The sequence below is a fragment of the Rhinoderma darwinii genome, chromosome 3 (genome assembly GCF_050947455.1).
Source record: "Rhinoderma darwinii isolate aRhiDar2 chromosome 3, aRhiDar2.hap1, whole genome shotgun sequence".
NCBI lineage: Eukaryota > Metazoa > Chordata > Amphibia > Anura > Rhinodermatidae > Rhinoderma > Rhinoderma darwinii.
The window spans coordinates 395,211,940-395,232,437 of NC_134689.1; the positions used below are offsets into that span (position 1 = coordinate 395,211,940).

Sequence of the window (20,498 nt, forward strand, 5' to 3'; positions counted from 1 at the left end):
CACTATCTACAGGGGCTATTATCTACAGGGGGATGTATGGGGGCCACGATGTATGGGGGCCACTATCTACAGGGGGATCTATGTAGGGCACTATCTACAGGGGGCTCTATGGGGTTCACTATCTACAGGGGGTCTATGTAGGGCACTATCTACAGGGGGCTCTATATGGGGCACTGTCTACAGGGGGCTCTATAAAGGGTGCACTATCTTCAGGGGGCTCTATGGAAGGCACCATCTACAGGGGGCACTGTGTGTGTGTGTGTGTGTGTGTGTGTGTGTGTGTGTGTGTGTGTGTGTGTGTGTGTGTATGTGTGTGTGTGTGTGTGTGTGTGTATGTGTGTGTGACACAGTGCATGGTGCTATTTTAATCAAGGACACAGTGTATGGCGCTATTATAATTAGAGGTGCAGTGTATGGCACTATTATATGTAGGGGCGTAGTGTGTGGCTCTACGAGAATTTTATCTTTGTTTATAGGTGCAGAGATGTTTGAAAAGTAAGTAGCTGAAGACATCTAAGCGTCAAACTGCAGAAATGGTCCGTGGCCGGGAGAAGTCATCATGGAGGTCTGTACCGGATGGAGAAGAAAATAGAAAAAGAACAACTAGAATCTGAGAAGATGTCACCTGTGAGTCACTTCATGTAAATATTTATTCTGCCTGTATTCAGTACTGTAGTCACTGTATGATCTTCAGCGTGATGGTGGGTGGTATGTTGTTTTTTTTTTGTGAAACAGCAACTCCCAGCATATCTTTACCATTGTTCGGGCCATGTTGGGGGCTGTAGTTTTATGCCATAGAAATCTATAGGGCAGGAGTTGCACTAAATTGAGCTGTATTTTTTCTGGTGCTGTATTTATGTACTGAGTTTGGATCTGGTATTGTATATATGTACTGAGCTTTTTTCTGGTACTGTATATAAATAGTGAGATTGGATGTGGTGCTGTATTTATGTACTGGGCTTAGTTCTGATGCTGTATATATGTACTGACCTTGCTTCTGGTGCTATAATTGTACTGAGCTTGGTTCTGATGCTGTATATATGTACTGAGCTTGGTTCTGGTGCTGTATTTATGTACTGAGCTTTGTTCTGGTGCTGTATATATGTATTGAGCTTGGTTCTCGAGCTGTATATATGTATTGAGCTTGCTTCTGGAGCCGTATATGTCAGAGCTTGGTTCTGGAGATATAATTATATAGGATATATTTATAATAACAAAATTGCAGGGCAGGGGGAATTGTTGCAGTTCATTGTCTATTTAATGGGAACCTGTTAGGTAGTTTTAACCCCTTGAACCTCCAACATGCAGTAATACATGACCCGAAAATATTTTCAAACAATCCCCTGTATGTTTTTTTTCAGATGCAGCAAAATCTATAATATCAACTTTTAAAATGACACACGCTATATACTAATTACTCATCAAAAGGTTATGGGGCGGTGCCGCTATCCTGAAGAGTCACATAGTCCTGCCTCCAAACCCAATTTTCCATTCTTGATTGACATCCCCCCGGCTGTTATACATCACTACCAGTCTCCTCCAACTTTCTCGGATGCGCCATTGCCTTGTACTCCTTGGGCACACACCTTGCAGCAAGGTGTACTCTGCCCGGCTGCACCACGCATGCCAGGGGAGTACAAGGCAACGGCGCATCCGCAAGAATTGGAGGAGGCTGGTAGTGATGTAGAACAGCCAGGGGGATGCCAATCAAGATCTGGGAGCGCCATTTCACTTTTTGCCTCAGGCAGCAGAAAAGCTAGAATCGGCCCTGCAGGTGACCCCTAATATTCTTTACAATTTATAGTAGAGGGTACATTATTTCTTATATACATACCCCAGCTGCTACAGAACCTCTTTCTGAGATGTGTATTATGATGTTCTGCAGCAGCTGGGGTGTGTATTATGCTATTTTGCAGTAGTTGATGTGTGTATTATGAGGTTCTGCAGCAGCTAAGGTATGTAATGTGATGTTCTATAGCAGTTTAGGTGCATATTATGAGGTTCTGAAGCATCTGCAGGGGCGTAGCTAGGGGGGGCAGGCGGGGCACGTGCCCCTGGCGCAGCTCAGAGGGGGGCGCCAGCGCCCCCTCCTCCTGCACTATAATTGTACCTGTGTCGCAAGAACACAGGTACAATTAGAAGCAATGAATGACCGGGCACGTTCCGTGCCCGGCCATTCAGCGCCTCTCCACGAATGAAGCGACTGGTACCTTTTGTACCAGTGACGCTTCCGTCGATGAAAGGCGCTGACTGGCTGGCAGGGAAAGTCATCCTGCCCAGCCAATCAGCGCCTTTCATAGACGCTGTGTTCAACCCCCTGGAGACCTGCGCAGAATAGAGCAGGTCTCCATGGCTGCCGGACGGCGTGGGAGCGGGAATAAGGTGAGTTTGAATATTTTTTATTTTTTTTAATTGTAATAGAAGTGTGTGGCTGTATCTGCGGGGGGGACTTTGTCTACACGGGGGACTTTATCTACGGGGGTGTCTATCTACAGGGGGACTATATCTACACGGCTGGGCTATATACAGGGGGACTATATCTACAGGGCTGGGCTATATACAGGGGGACTATATCTACAGGGCTGGGCTATATACAGGGGGACTATATCTACAGGGCTGGGCTATATACAGGGGGACTATATCTACAGGGGGGCTATATACAGGGGGACTATATCTACAGGGGGCTATATACAGGGGGACTATATCTACAGGGCTGGGCTATATACAGGGGGACTATATATACAGGGGGGCTATATCTACAGGGGGTGGGCTATATACAGGGGGACTATATCTACAGGGGGCGATATCTACAGGGGGTGGGCTATATACAGGTGGACTATATCTACAGGGGGTGGGCTATATACAGGTGGACTATATCTACAGGGGATGGGCTATATACAGGGGGACTATATCTACAGGGGGTGGGCTATATACAGGGGGACTATATCTACAGGGGGGATATAGCTACAGGGGGTGGGCTATATACAGGTGGACTATATCTACAGGGGGTGGGCTATATACAGGTGGACTATAGCTACAGGGGGTGGGCTATATACAGGGGGACTATATCTACAGGGGGGCTATAGCTACAGGGGGTGGGCTATATACAGGTGGACTATATCTACAGGGGGTGGGCTATATACAGGTGGACTATATCTACAGGGGGTGGGCTATATACAGAGGGACTATATCTACAGGGGTGGGCTATATACAGGTGGACTATATCTACAGGGGATGGGCTATATACAGGTGGACTATATCTACAGGGGGTGGGCTATATACAGGGGGACTATATCTACAGGGGGGCTATATCTACAGGGGGTGGGCTATATACAGGGGGACTATATCTACAGGGGGTGGGCTATATACAGGTGGACTATATCTACAGGGGGTGGGCTATATACAGGGGGACTATATCTACAGGGGGTGGGCTATATACAGGGGGACTATATCTACAGGGGGTGGGCTATATACAGGGGGACTATATCTACAGGGGGCTATATACTGGGGTGGGCTATCTACAGGGGGACTATATCTACAGGGGGTGGGCTATATACAGGGGGACTATATCTACAGGGGGGCTATATACTGGGGTGGGCTATCTATGGAGCACCATATACATGGGTGGGCTATAGCTACAGGGGGCTATATAGTATATAGCCCACCCCTGTAGATATAGCCCACCCCTGTAGATATAGCCCAGCCCTGTAGATATAGCCCAGCCCTGTAGATATAGCCCACCCCTGTAGATATAGCCCAGCCCTGTAGATATAGCCCACCCCTGTAGATATAGCCCACCCCTGTAGATATAGCCCACCCCTGTAGATATGGTCCCCCTGTAGATAGCCCACCCCTGTAGATATAGTCCCCCTGTAGATATAGCCCACCCCTGTATATAGTATCCCACAAATAGCTCCCCCTATAGTGCTCCACAGAAAGCCCACCCCTGTATATAGCCCCCTTGTACATATAGTCCACCCCTGTATATAGTGCTCCACAGATAGCCCACCATTGTATATAGTATATACAGGGGTGGGCTATCTGTGGAGCACTATATACAGGGGTGGACTATCTAGTGGAGCACTATATACAGGGGTGGGCTATATGGCAGGCACTATCTACAGGGGACTCTATGGCAGGCAGTATCTACAGGGGGCACAGTGTGTGTGTGTGTGTGTGTGTGTGTGTGTGTGTGTGTGTGTGTGTGTGTAGGACACGGTGTATGGTGCTATTATAATTAGAGGTGCAGTGTATGGCGCTATTATATTTAGGGGCGTAGTGTGTGGTATAATGATAACTTTATATTTATTTATAGGTGCAGAAATGTTGGTAAAGTGAGAAGCTGAAGACATGTGAGCGGCAAACTGCAGAAATGGTCTGTGACCGGGAGAAGTCATCATAGAGGTCTGGACCGGATGGAGAAAAAGAACTAGAATCTGAGACATCACCGGTGAGTCACTTAATGTAAATGTTTATTCTGCCTCTAATCAGCACTGTAGTCACTGTATGATCTGCAGCGAGATGATGGGTGATATGATTATGATAGGATTTATTTTTTGTGAAACGGCATCTCCCAGCATATCCTTATCATTGTTTGGGCCATGCTGGGAGCTGTAGTTTTACGCCGTACACACCTATACGGCAGGGGTTGCACTAAATTGAGCTGTATTTGTGCTGGTGTAGTATATATGTAGTGAGCTTGCTTCTGGGGCTGTATTTATGTACTGAGCTTGGTTCTGGTGTTGTGTATAGAACCATATTGCTTGTAAAATGTACAAATGTTTTTATGCTCGCGTTACATAAAAATAAATGACACGTCGATTGGTAGAGAAAACAAACACGGCGAGGGGGAAGGAGATGTCGGGAAAGAGGTTGGGGGGGGCGCCAAACTGAATCTTTGCCCCACGTGCTGGAAAACCTAGCTATGCCTCTGGCATCTGAGGTGTGTATTATGTTGTTGTATAACAGCTGGGGTGTGCATTTTATGGGCACTGAAGCAATAGGGCCCCTGACTGCCGGGTCATAGTTAATTCACCAGAAAGCTGTGTCAGCCCATGTGTAAGGCCTAGTCCACTAGTATTTTGCAGGCAGAAAGAAATTTTGAGGCAGATTTTGACCTGCCTGCCATTTTTTCCTGCGGTTATCGCAGCGTTTTTCACTACATTTTTCATTCGTAGCCATAAAGCACCACGACAAACGCTTGTAAACTAGCACTGCAGGTTTTTTATGCCTCCCATAGATTTCAATGGGAGGTCAGAGGCGGAACCGTGGCAAGAAAGGACATGCTGCATGTTTTTTCCCTGCGAGCTGGTAAAAGCCACCCCGGAAATAGAAACACCTCTCCCCCCAACCCCCCCCCCCCCCCGTTGAAATCAATGGGGGGCTATTTCGGCTATTTCCGTGTCAAAACTAGCTTCTAAAAAGTCTATGTGATTTGTAGTCTCCATTTTGTCAATAACTAATAATTTTTTTTTAAGTGTTTTTTTAATATGTTTATTTGTTCTCACTAAATTATGCAAATACAGCTTTTCCGTTATTTTTTTTTTAGCATTCCTATTAAAAGAACACGCCCGAACAGGGACTTGAATCCTGGACCCTCAGAATAAAAGTCTGATGCTCTACCGACTGAGCTATCCGGGCCCTGATTTTGCCATTACAATGTCCTCAGGAACAATGTTGTCAAGATGCCCCTATTCATAGTACCATCGAGGCGTTCCCATTAGTGATACCATCAGAGTGTCCACATTAACAGTGACACAAAACCCCCATCACAGTGACGACCACACACTGTGCTGGATTCATTATATGAATAGAGGGTGGCTCTCTGTCGCCTGCTTTGCATGAACACTTATTAACGTTTTATCCGGATATTTTCCTTGATTTGCACATTGTTGCGAGATTCTACAGGGTGCAGACAGGTAGTCTGGCTGCTGACAAACCCTTATTTAGCATCTGTAAGACATTTCTTTGACACTCAAGGACTTTTTGATACAAGTCATTGTAAACAATTACACCCTTCTGCATACTAGAGATTTAGATTCTGTTGAAATATGGAATGGATCTACTGTCATAAGTAAAGGCCCTTTTACACTGGTCAATTATCGGGCAAACGAGCGTTCAATGTGTAAACAGGGCAGAGATCAGCAAACGCTCATTCATCAGCTGATCATACCGTTTTAAATGTGTAAAATATTATCGTTATTGGCAGCACATCTCCCTGTGTAAACATGGCCCCCACCTCTCCCTTCTAGACAGCGCCATACAGCCTCCCACCTACCACTTGTAGACAGCGCCATACAATCTGCATGGGGGGCTTTATCTTGGGCACTATCTACAGGGTGCTGCATGTGGGGCACTATCTACAGGGGCTATTATCTACAGGGGGATGTATGGGGGCCACGATGTATGGGGGCCACTATCTACAGGGGGATCTATGTAGGGCACTATCTACAGGGGGCTCTATGGGGTTCACTATCTACAGGGGGTCTATGTAGGGCACTATCTACAGGGGGCTCTATATGGGGCACTGTCTACAGGGGGCTCTATAAAGGGTGCACTATCTACAGGGGGCTCTATGGAAGGCACCATCTACAGGGGGCACTGTGTGTGTGTGTGTGTGTGTGTGTGTGTGTGTGTGTGTGTGTGTGTGTGTGTGTGTGTGTGTATGTGTGTGTGTGTGTGTGTGTGTGTGTATGTGTGTGTGACACAGTGCATGGTGCTATTTTAATCAAGGACACAGTGTATGGCGCTATTATAATTAGAGGTGCAGTGTATGGCACTATTATATGTAGGGGCGTAGTGTGTGGCTCTACGAGAATTTTATCTTTGTTTATAGGTGCAGAGATGTTTGAAAAGTAAGTAGCTGAAGACATCTAAGCGTCAAACTGCAGAAATGGTCCGTGGCCGGGAGAAGTCATCATGGAGGTCTGTACCGGATGGAGAAGAAAATAGAAAAAGAACAACTAGAATCTGAGAAGATGTCACCTGTGAGTCACTTCATGTAAATATTTATTCTGCCTGTATTCAGTACTGTAGTCACTGTATGATCTTCAGCGTGATGGTGGGTGGTATGTTGTTTTTTTTTTGTGAAACAGCAACTCCCAGCATATCTTTACCATTGTTCGGGCCATGTTGGGGGCTGTAGTTTTATGCCATAGAAATCTATAGGGCAGGAGTTGCACTAAATTGAGCTGTATTTTTTCTGGTGCTGTATTTATGTACTGAGTTTGGATCTGGTATTGTATATATGTACTGAGCTTTTTTCTGGTACTGTATATAAATAGTGAGATTGGATGTGGTGCTGTATTTATGTACTGGGCTTAGTTCTGATGCTGTATATATGTACTGACCTTGCTTCTGGTGCTATAATTGTACTGAGCTTGGTTCTGATGCTGTATATATGTACTGAGCTTGGTTCTGGTGCTGTATTTATGTACTGAGCTTTGTTCTGGTGCTGTATATATGTATTGAGCTTGGTTCTCGAGCTGTATATATGTATTGAGCTTGCTTCTGGAGCCGTATATGTCAGAGCTTGGTTCTGGAGATATAATTATATAGGATATATTTATAATAACAAAATTGCAGGGCAGGGGGAATTGTTGCAGTTCATTGTCTATTTAATGGGAACCTGTTAGGTAGTTTTAACCCCTTGAACCTCCAACATGCAGTAATACATGACCCGAAAATATTTTCAAACAATCCCCTGTATGTTTTTTTTCAGATGCAGCAAAATCTATAATATCAACTTTTAAATTGACACACGCTATATACTAATTACTCATCAAAGGGTTATGGGGCGGTGCCGCTATCCTGAAGAGTCACATAGTCCTGCCTCCAAACCCAATTTTCCATTCTTGATTGACATCCCCCCGGCTGTTATACATCACTACCAGTCTCCTCCAACTTTCTCGGATGCGCCATTGCCTTGTACTCCTTGGGCACACACCTTGCAGCAAGGTGTACTCTGCCCGGCTGCACCACGCATGCCAGGGGAGTACAAGGCAACGGCGCATCCGCAAGAATTGGAGGAGGCTGGTAGTGATGTAGAACAGCCAGGGGGATGCCAATCAAGATCTGGGAGCGCCATTTCACTTTTTGCCTCAGGCAGCAGAAAAGCTAGAATCGGCCCTGCAGGTGACCCCTAATATTCTTTACAATTTATAGTAGAGGGTACATTATTTCTTATATACATACCCCAGCTGCTACAGAACCTCTTTCTGAGATGTGTATTATGATGTTCTGCAGCAGCTGGGGTGTGTATTATGCTATTTTGCAGTAGTTGATGTGTGTATTATGAGGTTCTGCAGCAGCTAAGGTATGTAATGTGATGTTCTATAGCAGTTTAGGTGCATATTATGAGGTTCTGAAGCATCTGCAGGGGCGTAGCTAGGGGGGGCAGGCGGGGCACGTGCCCCTGGCGCAGCTCAGAGGGGGGCGCCAGCGCCCCCTCCTCCTGCACTATAATTGTACCTGTGTCGCAAGAACACAGGTACAATTAGAAGCAATGAATGACCGGGCACGTTCCGTGCCCGGCCATTCAGCGCCTCTCCACGAATGAAGCGACTGGTACCTTTTGTACCAGTGACGCTTCCGTCGATGAAAGGCGCTGACTGGCTGGCAGGGAAAGTCATCCTGCCCAGCCAATCAGCGCCTTTCATAGACGCTGTGTTCAACCCCCTGGAGACCTGCGCAGAATAGAGCAGGTCTCCATGGCTGCCGGACGGCGTGGGAGCGGGAATAAGGTGAGTTTGAATATTTTTTATTTTTTTTAATTGTAATAGAAGTGTGTGGCTGTATCTGCGGGGGGGACTTTGTCTACACGGGGGACTTTATCTACGGGGGTGTCTATCTACAGGGGGACTATATCTACACGGCTGGGCTATATACAGGGGGACTATATCTACAGGGCTGGGCTATATACAGGGGGACTATATCTACAGGGCTGGGCTATATACAGGGGGACTATATCTACAGGGCTGGGCTATATACAGGGGGACTATATCTACAGGGGGGCTATATACAGGGGGACTATATCTACAGGGGGCTATATACAGGGGGACTATATCTACAGGGCTGGGCTATATACAGGGGGACTATATATACAGGGGGGCTATATCTACAGGGGGTGGGCTATATACAGGGGGACTATATCTACAGGGGGCGATATCTACAGGGGGTGGGCTATATACAGGTGGACTATATCTACAGGGGGTGGGCTATATACAGGTGGACTATATCTACAGGGGATGGGCTATATACAGGGGGACTATATCTACAGGGGGTGGGCTATATACAGGGGGACTATATCTACAGGGGGGATATAGCTACAGGGGGTGGGCTATATACAGGTGGACTATATCTACAGGGGGTGGGCTATATACAGGTGGACTATAGCTACAGGGGGTGGGCTATATACAGGGGGACTATATCTACAGGGGGGCTATAGCTACAGGGGGTGGGCTATATACAGGTGGACTATATCTACAGGGGGTGGGCTATATACAGGTGGACTATATCTACAGGGGGTGGGCTATATACAGAGGGACTATATCTACAGGGGTGGGCTATATACAGGTGGACTATATCTACAGGGGATGGGCTATATACAGGTGGACTATATCTACAGGGGGTGGGCTATATACAGGGGGACTATATCTACAGGGGGGCTATATCTACAGGGGGTGGGCTATATACAGGGGGACTATATCTACAGGGGGTGGGCTATATACAGGTGGACTATATCTACAGGGGGTGGGCTATATACAGGGGGACTATATCTACAGGGGGTGGGCTATATACAGGGGGACTATATCTACAGGGGGTGGGCTATATACAGGGGGACTATATCTACAGGGGGCTATATACTGGGGTGGGCTATCTACAGGGGGACTATATCTACAGGGGGTGGGCTATATACAGGGGGACTATATCTACAGGGGGGCTATATACTGGGGTGGGCTATCTATGGAGCACCATATACATGGGTGGGCTATAGCTACAGGGGGCTATATAGTATATAGCCCACCCCTGTAGATATAGCCCACCCCTGTAGATATAGCCCAGCCCTGTAGATATAGCCCAGCCCTGTAGATATAGCCCACCCCTGTAGATATAGCCCAGCCCTGTAGATATAGCCCACCCCTGTAGATATAGCCCACCCCTGTAGATATAGCCCACCCCTGTAGATATGGTCCCCCTGTAGATAGCCCACCCCTGTAGATATAGTCCCCCTGTAGATATAGCCCACCCCTGTATATAGTATCCCACAAATAGCTCCCCCTATAGTGCTCCACAGAAAGCCCACCCCTGTATATAGCCCCCTTGTACATATAGTCCACCCCTGTATATAGTGCTCCACAGATAGCCCACCATTGTATATAGTATATACAGGGGTGGGCTATCTGTGGAGCACTATATACAGGGGTGGACTATCTAGTGGAGCACTATATACAGGGGTGGGCTATATGGCAGGCACTATCTACAGGGGACTCTATGGCAGGCAGTATCTACAGGGGGCACAGTGTGTGTGTGTGTGTGTGTGTGTGTGTGTGTGTGTGTAGGACACGGTGTATGGTGCTATTATAATTAGAGGTGCAGTGTATGGCGCTATTATATTTAGGGGCGTAGTGTGTGGTATAATGATAACTTTATATTTATTTATAGGTGCAGAAATGTTGGTAAAGTGAGAAGCTGAAGACATGTGAGCGGCAAACTGCAGAAATGGTCTGTGACCGGGAGAAGTCATCATAGAGGTCTGGACCGGATGGAGAAAAAGAACTAGAATCTGAGACGTCACCGGTGAGTCACTTAATGTAAATGTTTATTCTGCCTCTAATCAGCACTGTAGTCACTGTATGATCTGCAGCGAGATGATGGGTGATATGATTATGATAGGATTTATTTTTTGTGAAACGGCATCTCCCAGCATATCCTTATCATTGTTTGGGCCATGCTGGGAGCTGTAGTTTTACGCCGTACACACCTATACGGCAGGGGTTGCACTAAATTGAGCTGTATTTGTGCTGGTGTAGTATATATGTAGTGAGCTTGCTTCTGGGGCTGTATTTATGTACTGAGCTTGGTTCTGGTGTTGTGTATAGAACCATATTGCTTGTAAAATGTACAAATGTTTTTATGCTCGCGTTACATAAAAATAAATGACACGTCGATTGGTAGAGAAAACAAACACGGCGAGGGGGAAGGAGATGTCGGGAAAGAGGTTGGGGGGGGCGCCAAACTGAATCTTTGCCCCACGTGCTGGAAAACCTAGCTATGCCTCTGGCATCTGAGGTGTGTATTATGTTGTTGTATAACAGCTGGGGTGTGCATTTTATGGGCACTGAAGCAATAGGGCCCCTGACTGCCGGGTCATAGTTAATTCACCAGAAAGCTGTGTCAGCCCATGTGTAAGGCCTAGTCCACTAGTATTTTGCAGGCAGAAAGAAATTTTGAGGCAGATTTTGACCTGCCTGCCATTTTTTCCTGCGGTTATCGCAGCGTTTTTCACTACATTTTTCATTCGTAGCCATAAAGCACCACGACAAACGCTTGTAAACTAGCACTGCAGGTTTTTTATGCCTCCCATAGATTTCAATGGGAGGTCAGAGGCGGAACCGTGGCAAGAAAGGACATGCTGTATGTTTTTTCCCTGCGAGCTGGTAAAAGCCACCCCGGAAATAGAAACACCTCTCCCCCCAACCCCCCCCCGTTGAAATCAATGGGGGGCTATTTCGGCTATTTCCGTGTCAAAACTAGCTTCTAAAAAGTCTATGTGATTTGTAGTCTCCATTTTGTCAATAACTAATAATTTTTTTTTAAGTGTTTTTTTAATATGTTTATTTGTTCTCACTAAATTATGCAAATACAGCTTTTCCGTTATTTTTTTTTTAGCATTCCTATTAAAAGAACACGCCCGAACAGGGACTTGAATCCTGGACCCTCAGAATAAAAGTCTGATGCTCTACCGACTGAGCTATCCGGGCCCTGATTTTGCCATTACAATGTCCTCAGGAACAATGTTGTCAAGATGCCCCTATTCATAGTACCATCGAGGCGTTCCCATTAGTGATACCATCAGAGTGTCCACATTAACAGTGACACAAAACCCCCATCACAGTGACGACCACACACTGTGCTGGATTCATTATATGAATAGAGGGTGGCTCTCTGTCGCCTGCTTTGCATGAACACTTATTAACGTTTTATCCGGATATTTTCCTTGATTTGCACATTGTTGCGAGATTCTACAGGGTGCAGACAGGTAGTCTGGCTGCTGACAAACCCTTATTTAGCATCTGTAAGACATTTCTTTGACACTCAAGGACTTTTTGATACAAGTCATTGTAAACAATTACACCCTTCTGCATACTAGAGATCTAGATTCTGTTGAAATATGGATCTACTGTCATAAGTAAAGGCCCTTTTACACTTTCCAATTATCGGGCAAACCAGCGTTCAATGTGTAAACAGGGCAGAGATCAGCAAACGCTCGTTCATCAGCTGATCATATCGTTTTAAATGTGTAAAATATTATCGTTGTTGGCAGCACATCTCCCTGTGTAAACATGGCCCCAACCTCCTATTCTAGACAGTGCCATACAGCCTCCCACCTACCACTTGTAGACAGCGCTATACAATCTGCATGGGGGGCTTTATGTTGGGCACTATCTACAGGGGGATGTATTTGGGGCACTATCTACAGGGGCTATTATCTATAGGGGGATGTATGGGGGCCACTATCTACAGGGGGATCTATGTAGGGCACTATCTACAGGGGGCTCTATGGGGTTCACTATCTACAGGGGGTCTATGTAGGGCACTATCTACAGGGGGCTCTATATGGGGCACTGTCTACAGGGGGCACTATCTACAGGGGGCTCTTTGGAAGACACTATCTACAGGGGGCACTCTGTGTGTGTGTGTGTGTGTGTGTGTGTGTGTGTGTGTGTGTGTGTGTGTGTGTGTGTGTGTGTGTGTGTGTGTGTGTGTGTGTGTGTCAGTGCATGGTGTTATTTTATTCAAGGACACAGTGTTTGGCGCTATTATAATTAGAGGTGCAGTGCATGGCGCTATTATAATTAGAGGTGCAGTGTATGGCACTATTACATGTAGGGGTGTAGTGTGTGGCTCTACGAGAATTTTATCTTTGTTTATAGGTGCAGAAATGTTTGAAAAGTAAGTAGCTGAAGACATCTGGGCAAACTGCAGAAATGGTCCGTGGCCAGGAGAAGTCATCATGGAGGTCTGTACCGAATGGAGAAGAAAAGAAAAAAAGAACAACTAGAATCTGAGAAGACGTCGCCTGTGAGTCACTTAATGATTTTTTTTGTGAAACAGCAACTTCCAGCATATCCTTACCATTGTTCGGGCCATGCTGGGAGCTGAAGTTTTTTGCCATAGAGACCTATAGGGCAGGAGTTGCACTAAATTGAGCTGTATTTGTTCTGGTGCTGCATTTATGTACTGAGCTTGGATCTGGTGTTGTATATATAGATGTACTGAGCTTTGGTCTGGTAATGTATATAAATAGTGAGATTGGATCTGGTGCTGTATTTATGTACTGGGCTTAGTTCTGATGCTGTATATATGTACTGAGCTTGGTTCTGGAGATGTATATATGTATTGAGCTTGGTTCTGGAGCCGTATATGTCAGAGCTTGGTTCTGGAGATATAATTATATAGGATATATTTATAATAACAAAATTGCAGGGCAGAGTGAATTGTTGCATTGCAATGCCTATTTAATGGGAACCTGTTAGGTAATTTTAACCCCTTAATGACCAAGCTAGTTTGAACCTTAATGACCAAGCCAGATTTGTCAAATCTGGTATGTCTGAATTAATTAAGTTTTGAATATCCAAGTAATTCTGACATTGTTTTTTCGTAACATGTTGTACTTTATTTTAGTGGTAAAAGTAGACTGATAGAATTTGCGGAAATTAATTAAAAAATAGAAAAATTGAAGAAATTTTGTAAAAATTAACATTTTCCCTATTTTTAACTGCAATATGTCACATATGTACACACATACTGTACAATTTTTTTAATTAAATATGTATTTCCATCTCTTTACTCTATTTTGGCAGCACTTTTGAAAAAATAAAATCAATTTTCAGCAATTTAGAGATCTTACAAATTGAATAATAATTTTATACATTTTGAAGTACATTTTGTTTTCCTGCACCAAGCCAGGTTTTCAGAGGCTCATAGGTGTCAGAATGATGGAAACACCCACAAATGACCCCATTTAGAAAACTAGACCCCTTAAGGTATTTATCTAGGGGTATAGTAAGTATTTTGACCCCACAGTTTTTTGCTAAATTTAATACATAGCAGGTGAAAAAAATTAAATTTCACTTTTTTCATAAAAGTATCAGTTTGAAGACCGATTTCTTTGTAAAGCAAACATGAAAATGAAGACACACACCACAAAATCTATCACCCTGTGTCTCCGGTTTTCAAAAATACTCCCATTGTTGCCCCGATCTGCTTATTAGACGTGTGGCTGGGCCAAAAAGAGAGGGAGCACCCTTTGGCTTTCAGGGCACAATTGAATAAATTCTCGGCCCCATATCATGCATTTAGAGGCATTGAGCTGCCTGAACAACAAAAAAAAACCACGCAGAAATGACCCCATTTTAAAAACTAAACCCCTAAAGGTATTCATCTAGTGGTGTAGTGAGCATGCGGACCAAAATTTTTTTAAAGGAGGAAATAATGGGTATCATTTCAGACACTATGGGTATATAATGTTTTCTTCAAATTCTTAATAAATTTCCACATAAAATAGGGGAGACGTGGTAGAAGGTTATTTTGTTAGAAATATGCCACATTAATAAATTTGTGCGGCACAGAATAGAAGTGAAGCCGTGTATTCATAACGGATACATGTTGCTATAGACGTATTTGCCTGTACTTATGACTATGTCTTGCTGAAGAAGCAGTTGGTGCCATTATGATGCCATTCTGGACAGAATTCTGTCCTAATATAAAATCAGACAGAGAGGAAAAAATAAACTGTACTGGAGTGACGGGCAATATCTTCAAACAAATGGAGGAAAATGTATCCAACTATGTTGCAAACTCGAGTCTGTTCACTGGATAGAAGAACACCTGCAGGGCTGTCAAGACAAGGTTATTTTTTTTTTTCAGTGACTGGTTGTACAACGTCTCTTTAGCTCCATCAATCCTTATGAGGGACGAATGTGCCAAGTGACGCGGTACACCATAACAGGCCCCTGCCCGGCAAGGTAGGAACCGCTATGTGCACAAAACAACCAATCACCTACAGAATATATAAAGGGACAGTGTCCAAAACCATCTATAGGAACAGTAAAGGATCACTAATCCCCAAAATGATGTCAGTATTTCCAGAAGAACCGTAACAAAGCCCATGGTGTATTGATAAGGAACAGCTCGATTATTAGAGATCCTCCAAAAAAAAAATATCATGCCCGTATCACAGTACAGAATTAGGAATGTAACAGCCGTATGTGGCAGGACATAGTCATAAGAAAAAGGAAATACATACCCAATTTATTCTTGTAACCATTGCTAAAATGCACGACTTCCACTAATTCAGGGGCGGCAGGTGTTGGATTTATCTACTAATAAATGCAATGCCCACATTTATTTTTTATTTCAAGAACACTTGTGGGGTCCATGTTCTGAATAGACAGATGTGGGTTCCTGCACAATAAACTGTATTCATTTGTGAATGATCAAGTCCTGGATTTAATTGTCCAAGAAATGTATAAAAAAATCAAAAAAGGGGAAAATTAGTTTTACAGTCTGAACTAAATACTTTACTACCTCCCCGTGAGAATCCCTCCCTCCCTTGGAAAGCCCAAAAAGGAAGCAAAAATTATGAATAAATTAAATGGACTCCCTAAAAAGAATCCCCCCACCCCACCCTTTTTAATGTTCCCTAAATTATATATAAAATCAATAATTAGAAACGGTGTGATACGTCTCAAAACAGGGGAAGTTGCACAGGCCTGGATTTGAAGGGCACATGGGGCAGTAAAACCGGGTATCCCTCCTCCTTCCATGTTTACTGCACACCCGGCATCTCCTTTGGCAGTATTCCTTATTCTCAGTGGCAGGGACGGGGTGAAGGAAGTGGCGCTCAGTGAGCCTTTTGACATCCTCTGACTCGAAGGATTCTCCAGGTGCGGGGGAGTCAAACAGGAGGTGCTCTATCATTTTCTCCTGATATTGGAAGAAACTGAGCGTTCCCTGGGTCTTGTACAGCACATAGCTGTTATAAGTAGCCATCTGGATAAGATAGATCGCTACCTTTTAATACCAGGCCCTAGTTTTGCGCTTGACCAGGTACGGTTGAAGGACCTGGTCAGATAGATCGACTCTCCCCATAAACTTGTTATAGTCCACCACGGAGACCGGTTTCCTCTTATCAAAGGTAGCGCCCCTCTCTCTTACTGCCACTGTGGTGTCGTCATGCATGGTGGTCAGCATGCAAACCTCCTTTTTGTCACTCCATTTGACAGCGAGCAACTGGTTGCTTGCAAATGAGAGTGTCACACTCCTTTCTATTCGCCTGGATACCAGTTGTTGAGGGAAGCCGACTCTATTTTTTCGTACCATCCCACAGGCCCCTGTATTAGCAGCATGGAGGGACTTATACAGGGGGACACTGGTGTAATAATTGTCAGTGTACACATGGTATCCTTTCAGTAGGATTGGCACCATGAGTTCCCAGACAATTTTCCCACTAATGCCAACATCCTCTGGGCATCCTGGGGTGGCAGTCCCTGCCCTCATATATAAAAAAGGCACAGGTGTAGCCCGTTGTGCTCTCGCACACCTTATAAAGTTTCACTACGTATCGGGCTCTTTGGGAGGGGATGTATTGGCGAAACGATAGACGGCCCTTGAAGGACATAAGGGACTTGTCTACCGCTATTTTTTGGCCTGGGGTGTAAAAAATTTAGAAATTACTCAGATAGAAGGGAGATGAGGGGGTCTTAACTTGTTGAGGCGATCATGGCCTGGGTCACTTCTTGGGGGGATTTGGGAGTTGTCCGAGAAGTGCATGAAGCGCATTAGAGTCTCATAGCGCGTTCGGGTCATGACATGGGTAGCCCAGCAGGAGCGGATAGAAGGTTTTTTACTATCCCCATATTTAGTGTAATTCCCAAAAAAAAATTCATTTCACAGACGGTTGTGGGGATCCATACTCTGGAATAGTAAGACCTGGGATTTTGGGTGACAAATTGCCTGGCGTATAAATTCGTCTGCTGGACAATTAGTTCCAGGACCTGATCGCCTATAAACAAATTAAAAAAATTATAGGGGGTAAAATTTGCGACATCAGTGTTGATGCCTGGAGTCGCTGTAAATGCCGGAATTTGGGGGAGAAAGCAACTGCAGGATCCCACATTGCGGGAGGGACTGCAGTACTAGGCCTTGCTCCTGACCCTTCACCGGTGACAGCTGCGTCCACCACCATAGGGCTGGGGGGTCCAGTGGCAGAAGCAGAACTTGTGTTGCTTTCTGAGCCAAGTTCTGCTTCTGACGCAGTGTCCGTCCGTACTGCAGAGAACATTCTGCGGCTTCTGCGGTTCATTATTTTGTAACACTAAACTAACAAATAACATTTTTTTTGTATTTTTTATATATATAGACAAACACTAACAGAAAAAACGATCGGGAGCCTAACAAGTAGTTTTATTTATCTCCTCTCACCTAACATACATGGTGAGAGGAGATAAAAAAAACTCATTTGCACTGGCACATACATTGTAACAGCGGTCGCCGGTATTCGTTGAATACCGGCGATCGCCGGTATGGGGACCACAAACAGCGGTCCCCAGTCACTGCTCCAAGCCCTCAGCTACCTCCGGCAGCTGAGAGCAGGGAGCTAACCCTCCCCCCCCCCCCCGGCGGCGCTATTTTACTCCGATACAGTGACGTAGAAAGTCAATGGCATCGAAATAAAGCCCGTTAGTGACAGACGTAGAAACACTATGGGCCGGTCACTAACGGGTTAACCCCTTGAACCTCGACCTCGACCATGCAGTAATACATGACCCAAAAATATTTTCAAACATTCCCCTGTATGTTGTTTTCAGATGCAGCAAAATCTATAAAATCAACTTTTAAAATGACGCACACTATATGCTAATTACTCATTAAAGGGTCATGGGGCGGTGCCGCAATCCTGAAGAGTCACATAGTTCTGCCTCCAAACCCAACTTTCCATGTTTGATTGACATCCCCCCGGCTGTTATACATCACTACCAGTCTTCTCCAACTTTCTCGGATGCGCCATTGCCTTGTACTCCTTGGGCACGCACCGTGCAGCGAGCTGTATTCTGCCTGGCTGCACCGCGCATGCCAGGGGAGTACAAGGCAACGGCGCATCCGCAAGAATTGGAGGAGGCTGGTAGTGATGTAGAACAGCCAGGGGGGTGCCAATCAGGATCTGGGGACACCATTTCAATTTTTGCCTCAGGCAGCAGAAAAGTCAGGTGACTCCTAATATTCTTTATAATTTATAATAGAGAGTACATTATTTCTTATATACACACCCCAGCTGCTACAGAACCTCTTTCTGAGGTGTGTATTATGATGTTCTGCAGCAGCTGGGGTGTATAATGTGATGTTCTATAGCAGTTTAGGTGCGTATTATGAGGTTCTGAAGCAGCTGAGGTGTATTATGAGGATCTGAAGCAGCTGAGGTGTGTATTATGATGTTGTATAACAGCTGGGGTGTGCATTTTATGGGCACTGAAGCAATAAGCAATAGGGCCCCTGACTGTCGGGCCATGGTTAATTCAGTGTACCACAAAGCTGTGTCAGCCCATGTGTAAGGCCTAGCTCACACAGTATTTTGCAGGCACAAAGAAATTTTGAGGCAGATTTTGACCTGCCTGACATTTTTTCCTGCGGTCAGCGGTCATTTTTTCCTGCGATCAAGCCGTCCCGGAAATAGAAACACCTCTGCACCCCCCCCCCCCCCATTGAAATCAATGGGGGGCTATTTCCATGTCAAAATTAGCGCCTAATAACTCTTTGTGAATTGTAGTCTCCATTTTATCAATAAGTATAATGTTTTTGCAATAAGTGTTTTGTTTTTTTTTAAATATGTTTATTTGTTCTCACTAAATTATGCAAATATAGCTTTTCCATATTGTAAATGTGCTTTTATTTTCTTTTTTTTTTTTTGCATTCCTATTAAAAGATCACACCCAAACAGGGACTTGAACCCTGGACCCTCAGATTAAAAGTCTGATGCTCTACCGACTGAGCTATCCGGGCTCTTGCTCACCCAATGATACACTCACTTCCTGCTGGAATCGTCTCCTGTCTGATGACTTTTTTCTTTCTTTATGGAGCGTCTACACCTTCTACTATACAAACCCATTATTAGTTCCTGCTCCAGAGAAGCATGCAGGGACCTCCACTTATATGTTACAGGACTACATTACCAGTAACTTCCTGCTGATACCTCCAGGACATATAATTTAATGATGACATTTTTTTAAACTTTTTTTGTGGGGTAATGGAAAAAAAATGGAAAAGAAACCGATATTTTTTTCTCCTTTTGCAAAATAAGAAAACTTCTTTTTTCAATTTCTTTTTGTGTTGCCATATTCTAAGAGCCAAAACTAGTATTTTTCCGCTCAAGTAGCTGTATTAGGGCTTAAATTTGGTGCGACAACGTACACTTTTTATTGGTACCATTTTTGGGTACATACAACTTTTGCTTGCTTTTTATTGGAAGTCAGGATGTACAGAGAAAAGCAATTCTAGCAATTTAATTTTTTACGCCATTCACTGTGAAGGTCCAATAAAGTGTATCTTGTACGCACCGTAAATACTCTTTCCTTTAGTCCAAGCAGCAGCACCCATGGGGATGTTCTATCCTCCTAAGGCCCTATTCAAATGACAGGGAAACTCGGCCGTGTGACGGATGTTTTTTAAATGGCCGTCACACGGCTGCATTGAAATCAATGCATGTCTATGGGGCTATTCACACCGCCGTTTTTTTTAAGGACCGTGTGAACAGCTCCGGAAAAAATGGGAAGTCCTTTTTTTGCCCGTTTTCCCGGATTCCTCAATAGACCCAAGTCTATAAGGGATCCGTGAAAACGGGTGCGCACAGTTGCAAATCGGCTGTGAAAAATGCCCATTTTTTCACGCCTTATTTGACTCCCAGTAGTTTAAATAAAGTGTAGAAGACAGGACAGGGGGTATCAATTATATGATTTACTTAGCTACACTATAATAGGCTGCGTCCTAGTGTCACAGATACTCAAGGACTGCTGAACAAAGCTTTATTGGGGAGGAAAGCAGTGTTGCTGCTTGGACCAAGACCGAATTCAGACGACCGTAGTATACGTCCGAGTGACGGGTGTTAAAGCAACGGCCGTCACACGGACGCATGTATTTGAATGGGGTCATTCACACGGCCGTTGCGTGAAGGGTCCGTTGAAAAATAGTACATGTTCTATTTTCTTGCGTTTTCACAGCAC

The 20,498-nt window shown here is 44.7% G+C and overlaps 1 non-coding gene across 1 annotated transcript; it reads right to left on the reverse strand.

Moving 5' to 3' along the window:
• Positions 1-19,208: 19,208 nt before the first annotated feature.
• TRNAK-UUU (transfer RNA lysine (anticodon UUU)) lies at positions 19,209-19,281 on the reverse strand. Its single transcript has one exon. It is a non-coding gene; the product is annotated as a tRNA-Lys (tRNA).
• Between the last annotated feature and the right edge of the window lie 1,217 nt (positions 19,282-20,498).